This window comes from Panthera leo, chromosome B2 (assembly GCF_018350215.1).
Source record: "Panthera leo isolate Ple1 chromosome B2, P.leo_Ple1_pat1.1, whole genome shotgun sequence".
Taxonomy (NCBI): Eukaryota; Metazoa; Chordata; class Mammalia; order Carnivora; family Felidae; genus Panthera; species Panthera leo.
In genome coordinates this window covers 111557168-111574106 of record NC_056683.1, presented here as the reverse complement: position 1 = coordinate 111574106, position 16939 = coordinate 111557168, and the positions used below count along the sequence as shown (strand labels likewise).

Here is a 16939-nt window from a genome sequence, read left to right as displayed (position 1 = left end):
TAACCCTCTCCCATGCCAAGGTTTTTGACACTGACAGAATTCTTTCCACCACACTGCTGTGTAAAGGCCGGCATAGGGGACTTGCCTTTGCTGAGACTATACGGCAGGGCAAGCTCAATGAGATCACTTATTCCACCCTACAGATTGGTTGGCTGTTATCTGAATTCTTAAAATAACCTTTTTATTATTTATGGAAAAGTTTTAGATTTGCAGAAAGGCTGTGAAGATAGCACCCAGAATTCCTATATGTCCCCCAGCTGGTTACCCTGTTATTAACACCTTACATTATTAGTATGGTACATTTGTATCAATTTGAATATTGATGCATTATTTTTTAAATATTAATTTATTTTGAGAGAGAGAGAGAGAGAGAGAGAGAGAATGCTGAAGAGGGGCAGAGAGAGAGGGTGATAGAAAATCCTAAGCTGGCTCTGCACAGTTAGCACAGAGCCTGACGTGGGGCTGGAACTCAAGAACCGTGAGGTCATGACCTGAGCCGAAATCAAGAGTGGGATGTTTAACTGATGAGACACCCAGGCGCCCCTGATCCATTATTATTAACTAACGTCCACACTTTATTCATATATTCTTAGTTTTTACCTAATATCCTTTTTCTGTTCCAGGATCCCATCCAGGGACCACATTATTTTTAGTCGTCAGATCTCCATGTACTCTTCCAGCTGTCACAGTTTCTCAGACTGATCTTAACAATTTTGAGGAATATTGGTCAGATATTTTGTAGTATGTCCCTCAATTTGTGTTTCTCTATTTTCCTTATGATAAGACTGGGTAAGGTGTTTTGGGAGGAAGACCACAGAGGAAAAGTGCCATTTTCATCACATCACATCAAGGATACATGCCATCAACACAATGTATCACTGTAGCTATTAACCTTGATCACCTGACCAAGATGGTGATTGTCAGATTTCTCCACTGTAAAATTACTTTCTTACACATTTCCATACTGTATTTTCTGGAAGTAAGTCATTATGGGCAGTCTGCACTTAAAGAATGGATAGAGAGACTCCACCTCCTTGAGGGCATAGTATCTACAAATGTTATTTGGGATTCTGCACATGAGATTTGTCTGTTCACTCCAATCTGTCAATTTAATCATTTATTAATATCAGTATGGACTCTTATTTTACTTCATACTTTGGGTTATAATCCAATACTGTGGTATTTATTTTGTTAAACTCTTCCAGCTTTGGCCATTTGGAGCTCTTTCTGTTGGCTTCTAGAGTCCCTTGACAAACCCTCATTTGTGTGTGTGTGTGTGTGTGTGTGTGTGTGTGTGTGTGTGTGTGTGATTACTTTCTTACTTACTGGGTTACCAGATGTTCTAGGCTCATTGTGTATATTCCCTGCTGCAGTCCTAGATTCAGTCACTTCTCCAAGGAACCCGGGTTTCTTTTATTTGAGAATGTCATTTAAAAACAGATTTGCATGCTGAGTGTACCATTTAAATCTTATGTGATAAATATAGCAGTGTTTTTAAACAGCATTATTTTCTGATCTGATAGTGCAACTAATATTAACATAAATGCCCTTATTTCAAAGCTCTTTCTTTTCACCTGTTAGTAGAGAGTACATTCAATTTAACTCCTAAAAAGCTTGGTTTTAGAGAAAAAATTCTTTGTGCTTTCTTGAAGAGAAGGGCAGACGTTCTGAGATGAACATGGTATTTATAACAAGAAACCTGTGTGCCTGGGTTAAAATTTTCCTCTTTACCTTTCATCCAATTACCATCAAAGCAGGTAATTGGCTTTGTGCTCCTTGCCTCAAAGGAAAAATGTGGTAGGACAGAAAGGTAAAATAACCTGCTAGTTTCCCTGGGCTTGTGTTCAAAGCACTGATGTTCTTTATAAAAGGATAATTATGGACACTTTTAGGCAGTTTTGACCAGATCATAGGAGAAAACCCTGGATTCTCTCCCTTGGAGAGAGAAAGAGAGAGAATTTTGGAAGATTAGGCAGGGGCAGCACTATTGGGGAAGTGCCAGACAGGTAATTCCAAGCTGTCAGGATTATATGCAACCTTGCAAAAGATTCTTGGCTCTCACAAGTAGTACAAAATAGAAGAAAGCCTACCAAACTTGAGGAGGCCTTCAGAACTGGGAAAAATAGGCATCTCATTAGGCCACTGACTGGATCAGATGACCCAACCCTCTCCTCCTCCTCACTACCCTGACATTGTGGAAGACTCTAGGGATAGAGGAGGCACTTGGCCTGGGCCATAAACAGAAGCTTGGAGTTAGAAAGTAAGTTGAGCTCTGGAGCACTGATGCATGTTTCTAGCTCATTTGCATTTGTGGACTAAGACTCATACCAAAAACACCTCTTCTATTTTCTTTCCTTTGGTTAAGGATTAGAGCAAATCAACCACTCCTTAAAAGAGCTCTATAAGGGATGTCTTTTAATTCCTTGGGATATCTGACAGAAGAATTAATGCAGAGTGGTACAGCTCTTTCGTTTCTTCTTCAAGATTAGCTAATTGTGGTTGGAAGTCCAAGACCCAGTATTTAATAAAGTGCTCTCAGTTCAAAGAGTGACACTCTGATTAAGGCAGTTGAGTATGTGGTTAAGTACACAGATTCTGATGTTGTCAAAATAATTACAGTAAACAGAAAGCTGTCTAAACTCATATCCAGGGTCCGACATTTCCATGAGCTGTGTGACCTTGGGTGTGCATAGGAGATATAAAATAGGGGTACAAACAGTTCCCACATCACAGTATTGTTAAAGGGATTCAGAGAGTTCATATCTGCAAAAAGGTTAGACCATAGTAAGCAAAGAATAAGGGATTAAAAAAAATAAGTGACTGGTGCTATAATGATTTGGGTGCTGTCTTTAGATATATTCCTTTGTTACCACAATGCATAGAGCATTATTTTAGAAAAGGAAGCTTGTCTGAGAAATTTAAAGTCCTAACACTGACTATATTTAATTGGTTTCTAAACTTGATATTTGATAATTTCGATTATATTTTTTGCCTCTTATTGCTTTAGCAAATGAGACTATGCTTTAAACATGTCTGTCAAAAATGAAAAGAGTATATTTTTTCTCACGTTCTCAAACGCATGTACACACACACACACACACACACACACACACACCTCTGGGTTCCATAAAGCAAGATAAAACAAGTTTGGTTGATTTAAAACTTCCTTCAGCTTTCTGAATGAGATTCTAATGTGGCAGAATTTGACCAAGAGGCAGATGTTAGCCAAAGCTTAGCTTACTGAGAAAAACTATTTTTTTCTTATAACATAAAGAGATATAGGAGTTTATTTCTTGGCTGAAATGATTTCCATATCTTGCCAATTAGGAGGTGCTTTGTTTTAAATTTCAAGGATGAGAAATCCTTTTCCTGTGCATTCTTTACACAAATACACACACACACACACACACACACACACACACACACACACACAGACATATACACACACTCAGACACACACCCATGACATACACACACAATCACTTCAATATTTGGAAGCTCTATGAACAGGCATCTTCATATTCAGGAATTAGAAAAAGCTGTCTTCGCATAAATGTCTGAGAAGCCCTTTAAAAATCAGTGCTTTAAGTTTTTCAAACACTTATTTATTTATTTTTGGAAAAAAAGCAAGTACCTCATCAGTTCTCTCACAAAAATCTTCAAATGCTTTTGGGAAAGAAATGAATTTTTAAGTGTGTTCAGTCATACTCTATTCAAGCAAAGCACTGAGAAAAGTCTTTGAATCAGAACTACAGCTCACCATAATCTGGTTAAAATTATCTCCAGCACCACCTGTCATTATTAATATGCAGGAAAAGGAAAACTACCTTCAGTCTGTGAATATGGCCCATCAGCACGTCGGTACTCTGTCTTATCATAATGGCAGTTACGTTTTCAGGCCTTCTTGAACTTCATATAATCGCTCATGGTTTAATTTAAATGTGTTTTAAGGAACATTTCATTAGCATTTACATCTACTCGTGGATGAAAATCCACAGGTCTTTTACATTTTCTGTCTTTAGGTTCTCAAGCTTACCCATTTTGCTTGGCTTAAAAACAGTTATGTTGTTTTAGAATGTGATAATATGCTGTAGCATAAGTGCTAGAGTGTTAACTGTTAGACTTTTTTTTAGCAGAAATTAGAGATATGAGCCTGAAACCCTAGTCTTAAAAAACAACTCATACGGGGCGCCTGGGTGGCTCAGTCGGTTAAGCGGCCGACTTCGGTTCAGGTCATGATCTCGCCGTCCATGAGTTTGAGCCCCGCGTCGGGCTCTGTGCTGACAGCTCAGAGCCTGGAGCCTGTTTCGAATTCTGTGTCTCCCTCCTCTCTGACCTTCCCCCGTTCATGCTCTGTCTCTCTCTGTCTCAAAAATAAATAAACGTTAAAAAAAATTAAAAAAAAACAACAACTCATAATTAGAAGGAGACAGATAAAGTGAGGCCATCTTCTAATTCTGGTGATTTCTGATCATGTCAAAATCAGTTAGGTTCCATGTCTAATACCCACTTCCTATGGTCTGAGAAGTCCACGGACTTTCAAACAATTTACTTTAGGAACATTCTGGAATGTTGTAGTCTAGAACAATGCATTGCTTGATGTCCAAATGGGTCCAAAGAACCATGAATCTACTCGAGCAAATTATATATATGGACAATGACAATAAAATCTTCTAGATAGGAATAGGAAATACATATCACAGGGCCCAAATAGTTCTATTGCTTATAATTTGTAGGCATAGTGACTGAAAAAGGTTATGTCAGAGAAGCTACTTTGATACCTACACCACTTATCAAATATTTAACATCTAGCATGTTAACACTTGTCATTACTCTTTTTGCCTTCTTTAAAATATGCAGTTTTTTTCATTTTTAAATTGAAAGTATATATGTGCATATAGTGTTTGCATGTACACACACACACACACACACTCTCCTAGAACAAAACATCTTGAGCATAATTATCAAATTTTTGAGTGCTGGAGGTGGCTGTGTTTGTAGAATCACTTTGCTCTCCCAAATTGGACAGGAGATGCATTAATCAGCTTGTATGGCATGTGCATGGATGGTACAGCCAAATTCCAGTAGAAGCAAGCTCAGAGGGTGTTTGTTTTAACATAGTCTGTGCTGATTTTGCCCAATTTCTTTACTTCTTTTTCCTTCTTTGTGATAAAGAACTTAAAATGGCTTACAAGGGGGAAAGAGCACCTCTAAAATGATGAAATTTGGCAGATACTATCTTGAACAGGTTGAAATATTTTATTTATTTATTTATTTATTTATTTATTTAAGTTTGTTTATATATTTTGAGAGAGAGAGAGAGAGAGTGAGACAGAGAGAGAGTGAGAGAAAGTGGGGGAGGGGCACAGAGAGAGAAAGAGAATCCCAAGCAGGTTCTGCACTGACAGCACGGAGCCCAAGGCGGGGCTTGAATTCATGAACCATGAGATCATGTCCTGAGCCAAAACCAAGAGTCAGAGGCTTAACCAACTGAGTCACCCAGGCCCCCCAAGATTGTTTTATTAAATTCAACTCTAAGTACAACTTTTAAATACAACTCTAAGAAAATCTAAAGCATACGTATTTACTGAAACTATACTTTGGCTCTTACTAATACACAACAATGATTTGTATCAGCATATTATAATGCTGACTTAATGTCTACTCATAAATGCATATGGTTTAGCAGACTCAATGGCTGAGCAGAACTGATATGGAACCAGTGGAACGCAGTGACTTCCAGATGAATGGTTGCATGTGAGGATGGTGGTGGACTGGCATCTTATAAGTCCCATAGGGGTCTACAAAAGTCTCTTTTTAGGAAAAGCCACCAAATTCCTCAGCAATGAAGCATACAGGAGAACATGGAATTGTCACAGGACATCTCTAACAGCACTTCGTGTTTTATTTAGTCTAGTTTTATTTGCTGAGCATTAATATAAAGGAATGATCGTGTGCTAAAGAAGTGGCAAAAGATACAAGAATTTACTTTTATAAGAATTTGCCCACATAAATCTCAAAGAAAAAACTGGTTACTACAATGAGTGAAATAAATCCCACAGCCATAAATGTTCTTGAATTTAGGAACTGCAGTTCTGTATATCTTATTAAACAGTGCAATGCTTTTCAAATTCTAAAGCAAAAGAGAACTTTATTTCAATCTTACTAAGAATCTTACTTCTATCTGTTTTACCCGTGAAAATAGCTCTAACAGAAGCCTGGCCATTTCATCGTCCTCACCTCCTGGTCAGCTCTCATCTCCCTTCTTAAGCCCTAGACTTCCACGGGCACCTCTGAAATACAGTGTTGGTATTTTAGAAAGATGACCAGCAAAACTAAAACTGAACAGTCATTAAAATAATCAATAATCCCTGAGCCTCTTCAGTAACAATTGTTTCTATCATCCTGTATCAACAGCAATTCATTTTTTAAAAGCATTATTTTAAATCTGGCTGTTTTAATGAGTGGGTTCTCTGGCAGAGGACTTCTACCTTTCTTTGGATTCTAAGTCTGGTTTTTGTGTGTGTATAGCAGTGCTTCCTGAAGTTCTCCAGCCAGGGCTGTGGCAGGAAGAGGAGGCAGAGGGTATGGGATGCCAGGCCCAACTCTCCCTATTCCTCACAGCTCCCTCTTAAAGAGTCTGATTTATGTGTCCACATAAGGCACACATTCATTCATTCTCTCTCGCTCTCTGTCTGTCCCCACCCTGTAAATACATACACAGAACTATCTACATATATATGTGTGCACACATATATATCTTCTAGACTTAATAATGCAATCTAAATATACAAAAAAAAACCTTAAAAAATCTAGTCTTTAAAAAATAATAGGGGCGCCTGGGTGGCTCAGTCGGTTGAGCGTCCGACTTCGGCTCAGGTCATGATCTCACGGTTCGTGGGTTCGAGTCCCGCGTCAGGCTCTGTGCTGACAGCTCAGAGCCTGGAGCCTGTTTCGGATTCTATGTCTCCCTCTTCCTCTGACCCTCCCCTGTTCATGCTCTCTCTCTCTCTGTCTCAAAAATAAACAAATGTTAAAAAAAAATTAAAAAAATAATAATAATAAAGGTGCAGGGCACCTGGGTGGCTCAGTTGGTTAAGCGTCTGACTTTAACTCAGGTCATGATCTCACGGTTGGTGGGTTTGAGCCCTGCGTTGGGCTCTGTGCTGACAGCTCAGAGCCTGGAGCCTGCTTTGGATTCTGTGTCTCCCTCTCTCTCTGCCCCTCGCCTGCTCACACTCTGTCTCTGTCTCTCTCAAAAATAAACATTAAAAATTTAAAAAATAATAAAGGTGCTTCATAATACTCATAATCTAGTCTTTTTACCTGTGCATCTTTCCCTCTCTCCTCCTCTTCTACAATAATCATAATGAACCAGATGCTATTTCCTAAACCCTCTTATGTTTGCTCAGGCCTATATTATTGATCGTGCTGTTTTTTTTTTGTTTGTTTGTTTGTTTGTTTTATTTTTTTTGTTCTTGATCCCAATCTTTGCCTGCATGGAAAACTTCCTCTGACTCTCCACGTCTCAGCTCTCCAAGATCATCCTCCCCAGTGAGGTGATTCTTGTCTTTGCTCCCAAAGCACTGCTTGCCTACTGTGAGCAGAGAGCTTGTGCACACATGAGTACACGATACTTTTTATGCTGTGTTGTAATTGTTCGCATTTATCCCCCAAACAGTTCTTGTGCATCAGTTATTTTTCTGTATGTTCCTTCAGGACAGGATTATATCTATTTTAATCTTTTGAATACTATCACTATTTCTTATTCAAATAAGGTCCCAAACAAATCATTGTGCATGAATAAAATCCTGCAGATATTTTTTCCAGCGATTGGTCTAATGCATCCCCTCAGGAAGTCCTTTAATTCTAGAGCTTAAGTGATTTTTAGGTGTTCATTATAGATATTTTGGCATGTTATTAGTAAATAATGTATAATTAAATAAAATGAGGCAATGACAGAGTAGACAATACTTCTAATTCCCTATTCATGTAGATGCTCTAAATATATCAAAGTGGTGAAAAGAATTTGAGAACTTTTGTTATTGTCTATTGATCACTCCACATAGTAAAAAATACTTTAGGAACTATTTGGTCATTGATGACTATTTGGTGTAGTAGAAAGAACAATTGAAAATGAATAACTATATATGTCTATCAAAAGTTCTTCAAATGTAGGGGTGCCTGTGTGGCTTGATTGGCTCAGGTCATGATGTCATGGTTTGTGGGTTTCAGCCCTGTGTTGGGCTCTGTGCTGACAGCTCAGAGACTGGAAACTGCTTTGTATTCTGTGTCTCCCTCTCTCTCTGCCCCTCCCCCTAATTGGGTGCATGCTCTCTCTCTCTCTTTCTCTCTTTCTCTCTCTCTCTCTTAAAAATAAATAAATAAACTTAAAAAGATTCTTTAAATGTAAAATAATGTTTCATTTTAGTTCCTTTGCTCCGGTAACTCACCATTGCCTTACAAAAGTAATAGTATGAAAAATATAACACACACAAAAAAAATAAGATAAAAACATATACATGAGTTACCTATACCTAAATATTTGTACTTAAATTATTGAACAGAAGTTCTCATTGAGTTTCTTTGACCCATAGATTATTACTTTGTATCAGAGATAAGGTTCTCAACAATATCAATGTTTTATTATTACTTTCAAGATGAAACCTTATTTATTCCTCAGTAAAGCATTTACACTCAGCACACATTTTGATGCATGAATGTTTTCCAAATATTGTGATAAAGCAGTTGAGACATTGTCATGGGATGTTTGTAATAAAAATTGAAAGTTCTACATGTAATTGTCTTGGGACTATGTCTGCCTTTGAATATGCCAGAAATTGACTAATGAAGTCTACATTAGAAAAAGAGAAAAATGTTGGATAGCATAATTTAAGAATAGTGGACTAGAATTATATTTACGTCAGGCCCCCCAAAATTACAAATACAATTATGTTTGTTCTAAAGAAATAAGAAATTGAGGGGTGCCAGCGTGGCTCAGTTGGTCAAGTAAGTGTCTGACTCTTGGTTTTGGCTCAGGTCATGATCTCACAGTTTGTAAGTTTGAGCCCTGATGCTGCTCTGTGCTGACAGCCCAGAGCCTGCTTGGGATTCTCTCTCTCCCTCTCTCTCTGCCCCTCCCCTTATCAAAAAAAAAAAATTAAAAAACAAGAAATTGAGGTCCTGTGCACAAGGTCAAATTCCAAATAAAAAATATCCAACTTTATTTGAATGGAATGATATAAGTAACCTTATCAAACAACATTTTATGAAGAAAGAACAAAGGTAAAGAAAACTCAGGAGTCAGAAAACTCAGGAGTCAGAAAACTTTTTCTGTAAAGGGCCAGGTGGTAAATATTTTAGATTTTGTGGGCTAATTTCTGTTGCAACTATTCCATTCTGTTCTTATGCCCTAAAATAAGCCATATTCAAGAAGGAAATGAATGGGGGTTGCTATATTCCAATAAAACTTTATTTACAAAAACACACGAAAGACCAGATTTGACCCGTGGTCTCTATTATGCCAACTACTGTTTTAAATTAAGAAAAAAAGAAGCAAATAAAGGACAAGAAAAATATTAATTTAGTAAAGCTAAATGAGCTTAAATTAACTGAAGGATTGTATTTTACAATGAGGAAATTCACCTATTTCTCTATCGGACTAATTTTATTCTAACAATTTAAAATGATGACAATACTGGCTATACATCATGGAGACTGTCTTCACTGTCTTTCAAGTCTGTGACTCACAGAATTTCTACTCTCCTAATTACAAATACAATGATCATCTGGATGACCATTTTCTTTTTTTTCTTAAAAAATTTTTTTTAATGTTTATTTTTGTGAGAGAGAGAGAGAGAGAATGAGTGGAGCAGGGGCAGAGAGAGACAGAGACACAGAATCTGAAGGAGGTTCCAGGCTCTGAGCTATCAGCACAGGGCCTGATGTTGGCTTGAACTGGTGAACTGCAAGATCATGACCTGACCTGAAGTCGGATGCTTAATGTACTGAGCCATCCAGGCGCCCCTGGATGACCATTTTCCCACCAAAGATTTTCCACTGCTGTATGTCTGCGTGTGTGTGCATTCAATATACTGACCTAATTGTTTCTTCTAATTACACTTACAATAAAACCTGGAAGTTATTCTTGACACCTCCTTCACCATTCTTATGTAGCCTAGTCCTCCTGTTGATTTACTTTCTAAATAGCTCTTACTGTTTTCTCCTCTATCCTCTCACATAGACTCCTGCAAAGTCACTGATTTGAAACCCAACCTCAATCCTTCATCAACATGGTAGCTCCAGTGTGACTTTCAAAGAGCAGAGACATTCAGCCTCAATTATTTCCCTTTATTCAAAATACTAAGTAAAATCCTTCCCAAGGCTCCCCTAGCTCTGCTTGGTCAAGTTCCTGCAATCCTTTGCTCTCTTGTCTCTCTCCTGTGCCTTCTCATGCTCTGGGCTTTGGTCACAGAGGCCTACTCCTGGTTCTTCACACTTGTCACTCTCAGTGCCTTTACAGGACATTTCCACATGCTGTTCTAACTGGAACAGTCTCCACTCCCGCCCTCCACCATTCCCTTATCTAGTTAATTTCTTCTCACCCTTCTCAGCTTATCTTCAGCTTCATTTCCCAGTGAATCCCTTCTTGACTTCACTGACTACCTCAAGCCATTAGTGGGACTCTCTTGCATCGCTAGGGCCTAGACAAGCATGAGGTAACTGAGGCACTAAGGATGTGTTCACTTTCAGGGCCATCAGGTATGGGGTTATTGTCTTCAAGGAGATATGAGGATATGACAGAGAGTAGGACACCTAATCACCAAGTAATTCCAAGTAAGTTCAGGGGCCACAACAAGATGATGAGAAATGTGTATCATTCCTCTTTTTAAGTGTATACATTATGTCCTGTTGTGGGTCTCTGGGATCCTTATTGTGAAAAACTGTCCCTATAAAACTGACAAAATAAGATCCATATGGAAGGTTCTGTAGGGAGTTTGAATAGAGTATAATTTTTTCAATTTTTAAATAAAATTCTCTCCACTTTAAACATATAAGCAGGTATATATATACATATATATGTATATGTATATATGTATTTATATGTATATATAGCATTATATTATCATTGTTTACATTAGCAAAAATATAAAAAAAAGACCATAATAGGCCTTTGTTATGTGCAGTGATTACCAAGATAGCACTGAATAAAATGGACACAAATTAGAACCAGGGAGCTTTTCATTTCCTGAGTATGTACAGATTGAATATATTCATCTCTCTTTCGCTCTCTCATTCACACGCGTGAGCACACACACACCTCATGCCTTATATTTTGGCAGTAGTTGAAAAGTTCACCATCTGGTCTTGGAATAGAGTGTCTGAACATGCAAGGAAAAAAATGTATTAACCAATTAAAATGAACTCTTTGGAAGAGATCATTTGATTTCTTTAAAGAGTCTTATAATTATATTGACCATGGTCCATTAAGATATCCATTCCAACAAGAAGATCTTTAATATGAAAAAGAAAACCTTGCTGAGCAGAATTATTTTTCATTGGCTAGTTGATTTTTATATTATTTTATCTTTTTGTTCTAAAATCTATTGCCAAATGTTATACCTTTGTAACACCATAACTTTGTACACTGCTCCATCAAAATAAAGGAAGAAAGGAAGAGTAGGAAAAAGAGTAGGAAGAAAGAAATCACCTAGAGAATGCTTTATAAATAACAGTTTCTCTGAGAATTAACAGAAAATGGAAACAATTCACTCAAGTATTCGGAGGACCTGGACATTGTCAGGGCTGTTGCATTCAGCAATTTCAGGGACACAATTCACATGGCATTGTCTGGGAATGTCAGTTCCTGGAGTTATGTAGTGTGGGTGTCCCTTAAGGGAAGAATTGTTGTGAATATGTTAGATCAATGTTGTGAAGCAGACAGACCTTTATTTTAGTTTCACATAATTACAAGATAAAAATTAAACTATCAGAAGAAAAATAAGCCACCTTTCACAGGTACTTTAGTAAAACTATCTGCTCCTATGTCATAATATTTTCCTATCTCGTTTTTAGTTTAGTTCAAAATTCCAATGTACTTGTTTGCTACAATAAAACTGTATTCTGCCTCAAAATGCAAGCTCCACTCTGCAACAGTAACTTTGCCCACATAAGTTTCATTGATAAACGTTTCTTATAGTCTTTTTCAGTAGCCGGTGGAACTAAATGAAGAATGTAAATAATTAATAAAGCTGTCATGTTTTTATTTTTCTTTCAAATTATGAAGTCAGTGGAGCAAAAGTCTAAATATACATGCGTCTTGTAAACATACACAGATTTTACGCAGTCTGAGATAAAGCAATTTAGGTAAAGACATTTCTGTTTTCGCATATTTCACCACGAATTTAGAGTAGTGCACCTGTAGAACAAAGCACGAAAACAGTTTGAATTGCAAACATTCGGTAAGGTAAACAATATTATGGATATAGACTCATTGTAGGCTCTCAATAAGTGTTTGTTATAACAAATTAGCATAGTATTTCTCCTTGAGGACTATAATCTAAATATCTAGGTCATTTACTTCTGAAATAAAGGGTAGGATTATTTGAAGGGTTAAATAAAAATAATATGTGTAAGGCACTTAGTATAATTCCTGGAGCATAGTATAACTGCTCAATACATTTATTAACTTTTCAAAATCATTTCTTCAAGTTCTGGAATATAGTGTTCATCAGTACCCTCTCTCTTCTTATCTTTCAACTGCCATAGTAATGTCTGCTAGTTGAGGGATCTTCTAAACCAAGATAGCAGAATTTTACTACCCTTACATTTCCTTTGGTTGATATTTACTACATTTAATTGGCCTAGGCTATGAGATCATCTGGTACAAATATATCATCCTACTCAAATTTATCTCAAAAATTCTACTGAGGTTTTAAGTAGTATAAAATAGGTTGCTGCCTTTATCAATATCGGAAGGTTTAAAATCTGTTTATTGGATTCATAAGACGTACTCATGTCATCCCATATAGGTGTCAAAATAAAATTGGAAACGTTTTAAATTACATTTGCCTAGCACTTACTATGTGCCTAGCACCAAGTTATTTACTTTAACCAAGCAGTATTTCATATTTAATGTCTACAACAGCCTGATAAGTAGGTTCTACTACTCAAGGCTTTTACATGAGAAAACTGAAGCTTAAGGAGATTAAATACCTTCTGCAAAATTACCAGCCAGTAAGAAGTAATATTGGAATATGGATTCTTTCTGAGTTGGCTCAGACTGAGCTTTGATCAGTTAAATGTCTAATAATATTTTCACAATAAACGCTTTCTTTTAAAATGAATAAAACATGAAATGTCACAGTTACTATCCTTTTGATGTTTTATTTGTATCAGATGTTAAGAATATACTTGTTCTTCGTAGATAATTCTATAGTTAATAAATAAATGTACATGAGATTGGTCATCCTAAATATTAGTTTAAAGATAACAATTTCGCAATGGATGATCATTTACATTCCCCTGGACCTTGAGTCAATTTTATAGAGCACTGTCTGGCTTTTCTTTGTAAATGCAGCCATTTGTAAATAGACTACATCACTGAATTTAGAGATGTGGGAAAGTGCAGGCATGGCTTTAGTTACAGAAAGCATAGAAACCACACCTGTAGTGGAAGCTTTTATTTACAGACAATGATCTTGCACGAAGTTGCTTTTAAATAAGATTACAATAATATAGAGAAGTTTTTATTTAGTCAGATTAAATCTCTATAGTATTAAATCATATAAAAAGCCCTTTAGTCTTAAATTCACCAATTTCTTTATTCACGATATTATTTTCTTGGATAATGCTAGAAGAGAATGGGAATTTACTTGGTGAATTATATATATTCTTGAACAGGTTGCTTATTATGAAATTAAAAGGAAGCATTAAACCTGATACTTTCATAAACTTTTATAGTCCCTGGGATCATGTGAATTTTACTTAATTCACTGAAGATAGTGAAATAATGTTCACTCTCAGATACTGAATATGCTGCTACAGCAGTGCTCATTTTCATCCTAATTTTGCATTTATTATTACAAAAGTGTCCCACACTATGGATACATAAAATGTCTTCTCACTTTTTTTAAAGTTTTATTATTATAATAAAAGATTTTTTATAATAATGAAAATTACATCTTTACTTGAACCTTTTGCTAATGTTATTACTGTTCTTGTAAGGGATATTTTCTACAGAGTCTGTTAAAAATGTTTATACTTTGAGGTGTATAACTTTTCATAAGAACGGAAGCAAATTATAAAGTTATAGACTTCCATAAAAATTTTCATATCAACTTCAGTTGACTTATAGAAGATTTAACATCTCTTACTGATTTTTCTTTTTTTTTCTTTTTAACTGAGTTTAAATGAATTCTTTTTTTGATTCCATATGTTACTTTGAAAAATATTACAGAATGCCTGCAGTGATAGGATCTTTTTTTACATGTCTTATTACATGTTGCTATGGGTCTCCACTGAGAAGACCTATTTTAATTCTCATTTTCAGACTCTCTCCTGAGAAGGAGAGCTGCTGTCTTCTTTCAAGGTCACAGGATTTGATGGATGAGGAGTACTAACAGAGATCCCAGTTTCATTCCAAATTGAAAGAAAAACAGAAAAGAAGATTAACCTGTCCCAATTAAGCTGAAATGAGGCCAAGGGCAGGTGACCTTTTAACAAGTGAACACTATGGTTTTAAAGCTGAATTACTGGTGTTTTCTTTATTTTTCAAGCTCCTTGTGACTGCATGCTAAAAGTAGCTTATATCTTATAGAAAGAACTCTTCTGTTTACTACCCTTTGGCTCTTAAGAGTACCTTGGTCTCCCACTGAGCAACATACTATGAGAATTGAAATGTCATGGTTAGCTCTAAGTGACTCTCTTTTGTAAAACTTCTAGCAGAATTTATTTGCCTTAGATCAAGGATCAGGGTTTCTTAGTGCCATCCAGGGATTTGGGATTGGGACACTTTTTTTTTTTTTTTTTTTAACATTTATTTATTTTTGAGAGACACAGAGAAACAGAGTATGACAGGGGGAGGAGCAGAGAGAGAGGGAGACACAGAATCTGAAGCAGGCTCCAGGCTCTGAGCTGTCAGCACAGAGCCTGACACAGGGCTAAAACCCACAAACCATGAGATCATAACCCAAGTTGACATCGGAGGCTTAACTGACTGAGCCACCCAGGCGACCCTGGGATTGGGATTCTTCATCCAATTGTCAACTACTGTCAGCCAAACAGTGTGCAAAACATTATACCTATCCCATCAATAAAGATTACAAGCGTATTAAAGAATGATGACTTGTGATTTAAAAATAAACAGCCTGTGTAGGAAACGTTGATACATGTCTTTATCTGAGTTTGTTTTCAAAGAAGTCTTTCCTGGATTGGAGGACAGATGAAATACTTTTTAGCAAATATTCACATATTTAGAATTCCATTAACTCATCTATATACAAAATTATAAATGCTATTTTCATGAAATCATTTTCTAGAAGTGCAAAGTATTTAACTATTGATGCAATATATCAGGCTTCTGGGTTATAGAACCCTTTCATAGGTAGGCAAATGCCATCTTAAGGTGATGGCCATTCACTGAATAATAGCATTATAACAATTTGGAACTGGATGTGACCACATAGCTTCTGCAACACAATCTTATATAGATAAGGAAACCAAGAATCATCAATGTCATAGGAATTTCTTAAAAATAAGTGTTTTTTTTTTAATTTTTAATGTTTTATTTGTTTTTGAGAGAGAGAGAGAGAGAGAAAGAGAGAGAGAGAAAGAGGGGGACAGAGAACGAGCAGTGGAGGGGCAGAGAGAAAGGGAGACACAGAATCCAAAGCAGACTCCAGGCTCTGAGCTGCCAGCACAGAGCCCGACAAAGGGCTCGAACTCACGAACCATGAAATCATGACCTGAGCCGAAGTCAAACCCTTAACCTACTGAACCACCCAGGCACCACTTGGAAATAAGTGTTTTTAACAACATATAAACTTCTCTCTTTAGGTAATTAATCATCTAATAAAGGTGGAATATACATATATACAAAAAAGCAAATTGTTGATAAATATACCTCAGTGGGAACACAGATGTAATAAATTAAGGGTCATCAGTTGTACTTTCACTAAATACCAGTTTAGTTTTGAAAAAAGAAGCTTATAGTTCATTGCTATTTTTGCCATGAAAGTAGAAAAATGTCAACAATGACTTTTTAAAACCATCCCAGACATGTAATAAAGAACGTGAAATTTTATTTTGTCAAAGACTCTGAGCTTGTCAAGTTGAAGGTGCCATTTCAATGATTTCCTGTACCAACCTTTCTTCTTTAGAGGTTATAAGTAGCTGAATAGATGTTTTATACATTTCTAAAGATCATATTTTGGATTAAAATCTCTCAATACTCAAATAAAATAAAAATAACTACGATGTTTAAACGACTTGGAAAAGCAACAATATTTTCAACAGCAACTGAAACACAAAAGTCTTTGAATAATACATTTAACAATAGCTCTAAATAAACACGTACACAATTTAATAGTAAAATGCTATGGGAGTTAATGTTAGTTTTAGGCAGAAAAGGTTAAAGGAAGCCATCATGGCAGATAGCACAAAGTTGTCTCTTTAAAGAACCAGAAGGATTCAGGAGTGCCTGGGTGGCTCAGTGGGTTAAGCATCCAACTTTGGTTCCTGTGTTCCTCAGCCCCGCATCAGGCTCCGTGCTGAAGAGCTCAGAGCCTGGAGCCTGCTTCAGATTCTGTGTCTCCCTCTCTCTTTGCCTCCCCCACTTCCTGTATCAAAAATAAATAAGCATTTAAAAAAAAAGAAAGATTCAAATAATTGAGAAAGAGAAAGGAAGACATTGCCAGAGGTAATGATGTGAGGAGAGCTG

The 16939-nt window shown here is 36.5% G+C and overlaps 1 protein-coding gene across 3 annotated transcripts in view; it reads right to left on the bottom strand.

Annotated features, from left to right (window-relative positions):
* The window catches only part of NKAIN2 (sodium/potassium transporting ATPase interacting 2), a 980716-nt gene that overhangs the window by 322258 nt on the left and 641519 nt on the right, over positions 1-16939 (bottom strand). The window lies entirely within an intron of this gene.